A 7,639-nucleotide genomic window follows, 5' to 3' on the forward strand; every position below is an offset into this window, starting at 1 on the left:
GAGAGAGAGAGAGAGAGAGAGACAGGGACAGAGACAGAGAGACAGACACAGACAGAGAGAGAGACAGACAGAGAGAGAGACAGACAGAGAGAGACAGAGAGGCAGCCAAGAGAGCCAAGTACAACAGTGTGAGTGAGGGTTAGTGAATGTATGTTGTGTGTGGGGGTGTGTATATATTTTTGTGTGTGAATGTGCGAGTAGTGTTAGCATTCACACCACTGAGCCATATTCTGGGGTTTTTTTTTTTTTACATTTTTGTAACTATGTATGTATTTATATATGCATATACATGTATGTACTCATGTATGTATTTCAGTTTATTTATGTATGTGGTCATGTGTGCTGCAGCATGTGTTTTGAGGTCAAAGGATAACCTGAAGGAATTTCTTCTCTGTCTCTACTACATAAGTTTTAAGGGTCCAAATCAGGTTAGTAGGCTCAGTGGCAGGTGCCTTTGCTCACTGAGCTGTCTGAGCATCCCTTGTTAATTTGTAACAAGAGCACAAACACCAGTTTTACCCAGAGCCATTTAGAAATTATCATAAAAGGAACACAGAAGGAGAAATGGGCAGTAAATCATCTCATGGCAACAGAAGGTTGTTGTGACAAAGGGCTGGGCCTGGTGTGTCTATTACCTAGGACCACAAGAGTGTCAAGCAAGCAACATGCACACAACCTGTGTGATGTTAAAGATATGCAGTTATACAGCTCTCTGCATGGTTCAGTGATGCTGTGTCCCAGCTGTGCACCAAAAGAGGCTAGCCTTGGCTTTGATTGAGTTGCATAGTTTGACTCAGCTCTGTGCCATGATACACTCTGTCTATCTATAGTTATAGGAAAAGAAATCAAGGTGTGAGCCTTGGTGTCTAAATCATGAGCCAAATTTCTCCCTGCTCTCATTCTCTCAGTGTGTGTGTGTGTGTGTGTGTGTGTGTGTATGTATACATGCATGTAAATATGTGCACATAAGTGCATGTATGTGTGTGTATAGGTCATGAGTCTACATTGTGTATATTTCTGAATCACTCTTCACTATGTTTTATGATACAGGCTCTCTTAAAAAACCTGGAGCTCATCAATTGGGTTAGGTTGTCTAGCCAATGAGAACCAGGCATACCCTGCCTCAGTCTACCTGCTACTGGGATTATAGATGCATGGCACTGTGTCAGGCTTTATAATGATTTGTATCTTAACTCTTATCCTTAGGCTTTCATAGTAGAAACTTCACTAACTGAGCATCTTTCAGGCCCCAAGTGGCAGCTATTCCACTTTGTAAGAAGCTTAAGAGATGGCACAATGGTTAAGAGCACTGGCTACTCTTCCACAGGATCCATCCACAATTGAGTGCCAAGATGAAAATGGCAGCTCTCAACTGCTCTAACTCTAGTTACAGGAAATTTGATGCCCTCTTTAGGCGTCTGTGGGCACTGTATACATATGATATACATAAACATACATAAACAAAACATCTACATATATGAATTAAAACAATTTTAAAATGCTTTAAAATGATTTGGAAGTACTAAGTTCTCTGAGCTGCTGAGCTTGACTTTGGGGATGCTGATAATTCAACACGAGACACAGTTGAAAGATAATCTAAAATTTCAGCACAAATCTTTTTCTTTCTTCCCAGGCAACTCCCACCTACGATATCATAATGGAGATGGAATACCTGGATATGGTGCTGAATGAAACCATGAGATTATATCCCATTGCTAATAGACTTGAGAGAGTCTGTAAAAAAGATGTTGAAATTGATGGTGTGTTTATCCCCAAAGGGTCAACAGGGATGATTCCATCTTATGCTCTTCACCATGACCCACAGTGGTGGCCAGAGCCTGAGAATTCTGCCCTGAAAGGTACCAGAACCCCAGGAGCAGGATCCCTACTCTTTGCTCTGCATGTCTGTGTATGCTTTGATGTCTCTTATAGGAAGATGGTCTAGGTATGATTTTGCATACATTTTCATTTTGTGAGGAGAATGGCAGAGAGGAAAAAAAAACAAGAGAATAGAGGATGTGAGATGGGAAGATAATGTGACCCATTAAATACAGAATGTTTTCCTCTTTCTTACTCAGTTAGTTAATGACCACCCACTTAAGTATGAGGCAGAAACACACTCGTCCTGCATTCCAAATGAAATGTGGTTTTCAGAGTTGGCACACAGCATTATCTTAAATGGATTTTTAGTGTTTAAAAATGTAGTTCCTTTCTTTTTCCTTTTTATTTTTTGACAATCTCATGAATGCATAATCAATTCTGGTCTTTCACCTCACATCACCGTCTCCTCTCTCTCCTACTCATGTGGAATCCCTGTCTATCTTCATCCAGTCTTCCTCCTGTTTTTATGTGGTTCTGTTTTTTTTTTTTGTGACTTGTGATTTTACTTAGTGATGCTTGCATAAGTATAAATGTTAAGTTAAATACTGGAGAATGGTCAGCTCTCCAGTGGCTGCACCATTGAAGAAAAACTTCTCCCTCCTCCTCCAACTTATTCTCAGCATATCTTTAGGCAAGTGGGATGTAATGGGATTCCTTTTCCACTCCTAATGGAATGATGATGTGTCTATTCTTGTATAGGTATTCACAGCTGCTGTGTGTTGATGAGTGCAATGTCCTTGTCATGTTCAGAAGATGGTATTTAACAGCACATTTTTCATGCCCTGAACCTTACATTCTTCTTAACCTGTCTTTTGTGATGTTTCCCGAGCTTTGGAGAGGTTGAGAATTCCACCAATGCCTATTCTCAACACTATGACCAGTCACAAGTTTCAGTGTTAAAAGTCTCCCACTGCAAACTGGTTTTCTGACCAAGGCTGAGATCGGCACTCATTTTTGTGTGTAACCATAAATATTTAGAAGACATTTTGATACCATGTCCACTTAGCAAAACAACAGCAGTACATTGTTATCTAGTGCCTATGATTCTGACCTGATTTACAGTACCAGGCATTAATTTCCTCTGTGATTTGGATGTCCAATCTGATCAGAAAATGGTTGGCTGTTCCCTACCCTGTAACACCACTATTATACTAGTGTGTACCCACACAAGGATGTATTTTTTTAAGAACAGCATTCATCTTTTCTCTACCATATGGAGACTCTTATAAGAGAAGTGGAATGAATGGGACCTTTAGTGTAAAATCCTCAGAGACAAATACCTGCAAGCAGAAGCTCAATGAACCTTTCCCAGACTACCTATGTGTACTAGTTAGATGTGAAAAGGCAACTTCACATGTGTAGCTCTTATGCTTTGATCCTTTGTTAACTTGTAATCTACCATTGTGTCTCCAGGTTCAGCAAGGAGAACAAGGGCAACATTGATCCTTATACATACCTACCCTTTGGAAGTGGACCCAGAAACTGCATTGGCATGAGGTTTGCTCTCATGAGTATGAAACTTGCTCTCACTTAAGTTCTGCAGAACTTTTCCTTCCAGCCTTGTAAAGAAACACAGGTGAGGGAGGAAAGTATCTCTCCTAATAGTGTTTTATGGGAGGCATTTTCCAACTGAAGGCACTATCTATAAAAATTATTATGCATATTTGCGGTTTAATAATTTCTTTTTGACCAAATGAGCTATTTGTATCCAGGTATTAACTGAGGGGCCTTTTGTTCTATGTCTGTAATAATAGAACTTAACATTATGAGGAGTCAATGTAGGCCAGTGTGACAGGATTCCATACTTTCTGTTTGAAATTCTAATCATGTCCATTGGAGATTGAGTATGTTATATGCCATCCATGCCTTCAATGTCTGTTGCATGTTGCATTCTTCTTCCAGAGCTCACAGGTGCCCCCTTCTCACAGTCTTTTCAACAAGTGGATGTACATTAGAATTACGGAGGAACTTTAAACTCATACATGTGGTCTGGGATGTTTCTCAGTTGGCAAAATGCTTATGAATTGTTCACAAATCTCTGGTTCTAATCCCTAGAACTACATGAACAAGCTGAGATGGTACATACATGCAATCCCTATACTCAAGAGTTAGAGGATAGAGGATAAGAATTTCAAGTAATCCTTTTCTACTTAGTGAATTTGAAGCCAACATGCTCTACGTAATTCAAGAAATCCAGACACTCAAGATGCATGGTCTTTTTTGAAATCCTAATACAATTCATTGAGAGTGTGGCTTTTAAAGCTTGTCTCTACTTTCCCAGGTCATGCCAATTTGAAAATCATTATTTTATTTTTTTTTAATTTTTAGTGCATTATGATGAGAAAAGTTACATGATTTCAATGTATTTGAATTTGTTAACATTTTGAAAGACCCCCCTAGGAAGCCCCCACTCAAGTCCCGGGAGACATGCACCCGAAGAACATGAGAGACCATCTTGATGTAAACACACAAGGCAGTTTATTCGCAGCTCATGTTCGACCCCCAATCACATGCAGGAGGCAAGGGAATTGACCACGAGGCTCAGGGGTTAGGGGTTTATATAGGACAAAGGTCTGGGGGAACAAAGGAATCAGTGTGGCTATACATGATTGGCTATTTTAAATGTAGTTTGTGCAGATTAGAGTTGAAAAGTCCTAAAGGGGGTGCTATTCGGGGTTTTTAGCTGACCTTCAACTATATCTAAGAGGATCAGATGGCCCATACTCTGTGTCCACCCAGGCACATCCTTGCATGTCTGGGCCCCGGATATGTCCTTGCATTTTTGCTCTATCTCTATGGTTTTATGTCTTCCTGACCTGTCAGTCCCTGGGATATCTAATAGCTTTTTTGCCTCTGCTTAGGTTTGTATTCACAGGCCTGGCCCACTGTCTTTATACATGCTTCAGACTCAATCTTTCTTTTTAAAACTTAATTTCCCCTTTTATTCCCCCCTTCTTTTACTGACTAATTCTAATCTTGGAATATGAGAGGTTCATATCAGAGGTCCGTATCACCAGGGGGAGAATGGAACTCATACTCATCTTCTTCTATTTTGACTATAGATATTGTTGCTGAAGAACCATAAGCTGTACTGCATTTATTCTATTTTTAACAAAGGCAATTCCTCTATTTATCAGGCAGGGACCAAAAATTAAAATTAAGCATATAATAAGAAATGGTCCCACTAAAGTGGAGATCAAAATGGTCATCCACGGTGATTTGGAGAACCAAGACTCGAACCATCCCTGTTGGGCTTCTTGATCCCGTTTTCTTCTCTCTAATCTCTCTCTCAGTTTTTGCATGGAATCTCTAACTATCCCAGTATGGTCTGCATAGAAGCAACATTCTTCCTTCAAAGCAGCACACAGTCCTCCTTCTTTTAAGAACAATAAATCTAAACCTCTTCTGTTTTGTAACACCACCTCAGATAAGGAAGTCAAAGATTTCTCTAGGGCATCAATGAATTTTTTTTTTTTTTTTTTGGTTTTTGGAGACAGGGTTTCTCTGTGTAGCCCTGGCTGTCCTGGAACTCACTCTGTAGACCAGGCTGGCCTCGAACTCAGAAATCCACCTGCCTCTGCCTCCCAAGTGCTGGGATTAAAGGCGTGCACCACCACCGCCTGGCATGAATTTTTTTTTTTAACATTCCTAAATCTTCGTTCATAGCTTCTCTTAAGGATTGATCCCTTGTCTTCCTTCAATTAAGGCAGTCACTCCAGTCTCTACTCCCACTGTAATACCCACCCCCATTAGCATTGCTAAGGTGAGTGTGACTGGCTCCCTCTTAAGCCTATGGGTAGTATATTCATCTTCCAAATGGTTGGCAGGATAATAGTATACACAGGGTAATAGCTGAACCATAACACAAAAATCATGACTGAAGTAAAAAACATTAGTTGGTACACATGGAGTGAGTCCTGTATTGCAGGCCCACCATCCTACTGGGGATGGTATGAGGTAATGGTTGGAATCTGTTTGGGGTACAGTATAAATCTGACCACACAGGTGTTTGTGGGATGGAGGGGGGTTTCCAATGCAGAGACCAGGGCCTTCCCTCGTTACTTCAGTCAGAGTTAACTTTTTTCCCATGCCCCATGAACAAGATGTATTACTAGTGGTCATATTAATGTCCCCTTTGTAGGTAACTCCTTCATAGTATGGAGGACCTGAAGACAGGCACAGCCAGCAGTCTGCAGTAGACTCTGGGTCTGTTCTGTTAAGGGCATAATAAGCTCCCCTAACTAGGTTAAACAATCTCTGACCTGTTGACAGGCTCACAGGAAGAATGGTTGAGGGTGTTAGAGGGGTAGCAGAGGCATGGAAGGGTTTCACAGTCTGGGCCAGGGGTTTTGTTTTTTCCGGAGGACCTTGTTCTGGAAGGACTGTTCGGTCCTATCGGGATTGAGGAAGAACTTTCTACTGTCAATTTAATTCTGAAAATTAACTCATGGTCGTTTCCTGAAGCATATGATCGTAAGCCCCGGGTATTCCCCTTCAGCCACCCTAGATGATCTTGTTTCCCTTTGTTTATGAATTTTATGACTATAGGATTACAGCATTTTCCCTACAGGGTCCAGTGGGGGTGAGGGACACTGCACATCCACTCTCAAGATACTTACGGCTATTTCTTTCTCCCTGGTTTGGTTTATCATGGGTACTATTTCATTTTACCATGATCAAGTCCCAGGCAGAAGATGGGTTTCAGTAGACTTCTCCTGTAGTCTCACAGCCCCAGTCTGCATAGTAGAAGTCTGAAGCCCCCCCACATTTACATCTAAGTATTCGATCATGGCCTTGGCCTAGACAAACATAAAACTGTGCAGACCTCAGATTTGCTCCGTAAAACTGCCCCGAGCACCCGTATGTACTCCCTATCATGTTCGGGACACACAGTTTTTCAGCTGGTGGCTTTTGAAGGTTGAAATGGTTGGGAATATCCCAGGTAAGTGACCCAGCCACTAATCTACAAAGGTCGGGTGTGAGATCAGGCCACCATGACCACAGGGGTTGTATCACTGTGATAGACCAAACAATTATTCCCTCTTCATTAGCCACTTCCCAAGTTTGCTGAACTGGGGTGTAGGGATTAAGATCTCTGGTTTGAGTTGTTTTTGTGGTGCAAACACAACTTAAGAGGATTATCAGTCTTATCCAGGGTCCACTCATCTTGGTTAATCTCGGGGGGGGGGGTTTGCCCTCTTCAGTAGGACATGTGGATCCAAGCAGGAATCCCTTCTACCTTAACGGCAGTAGGGATAGTCAACAGTACCAGATATGGTTCTTTCCACCGTGGCTCAAGGTTTCCAGCTTGGTGTCTCCGGACCAGGACAGCGTCTCCAATCTCAAATTAACCTGGTACCCTCAGATTGCCAGTGGTGTAGATGTCTTTTAGTTGTTCCCAAGTCTCCTTTCTTACTATTTCAAGAGCTTTGAGTCGCGCTACAAGATGAGATGAGGGAATAGAGGGATCATCAGAGCACATTCCTGTTTCTAAAGTTACATAGATAGGTGGAGGTGTCTCAAACATCAGTTCGAATGGTGTCAGTCCTGTAATTCCGGGAGTGTTCTGAACCCAGATCAAGGCATAAGGGAGAAGGACTGTCCAATCATTTTTGCCAGTCTCTAAGGCTAATTTAGTCAAGGTCTATTCATTCATTATCGTTCTATTCATTCTTTCTACCTGTCCTGAACTCTGGGGTCTATAAGCACAATGTAATTTCCAATCTATCCCCAGTTGTCTGGCCATTCCCTGACTTAC

The 7,639-nt window shown here is 41.6% G+C and overlaps 1 pseudogene; it reads left to right on the forward strand.

Annotated features, from left to right (window-relative positions):
- Positions 1-7,639, forward strand: part of LOC116104703 — a 49,960-nt pseudogene that overhangs the window by 33,378 nt on the left and 8,943 nt on the right.

The sequence above is a fragment of the Mastomys coucha genome, unplaced genomic scaffold (assembly GCF_008632895.1).
Source record: "Mastomys coucha isolate ucsf_1 unplaced genomic scaffold, UCSF_Mcou_1 pScaffold22, whole genome shotgun sequence".
Classification (NCBI taxonomy): Eukaryota; Metazoa; Chordata; class Mammalia; order Rodentia; family Muridae; genus Mastomys; species Mastomys coucha.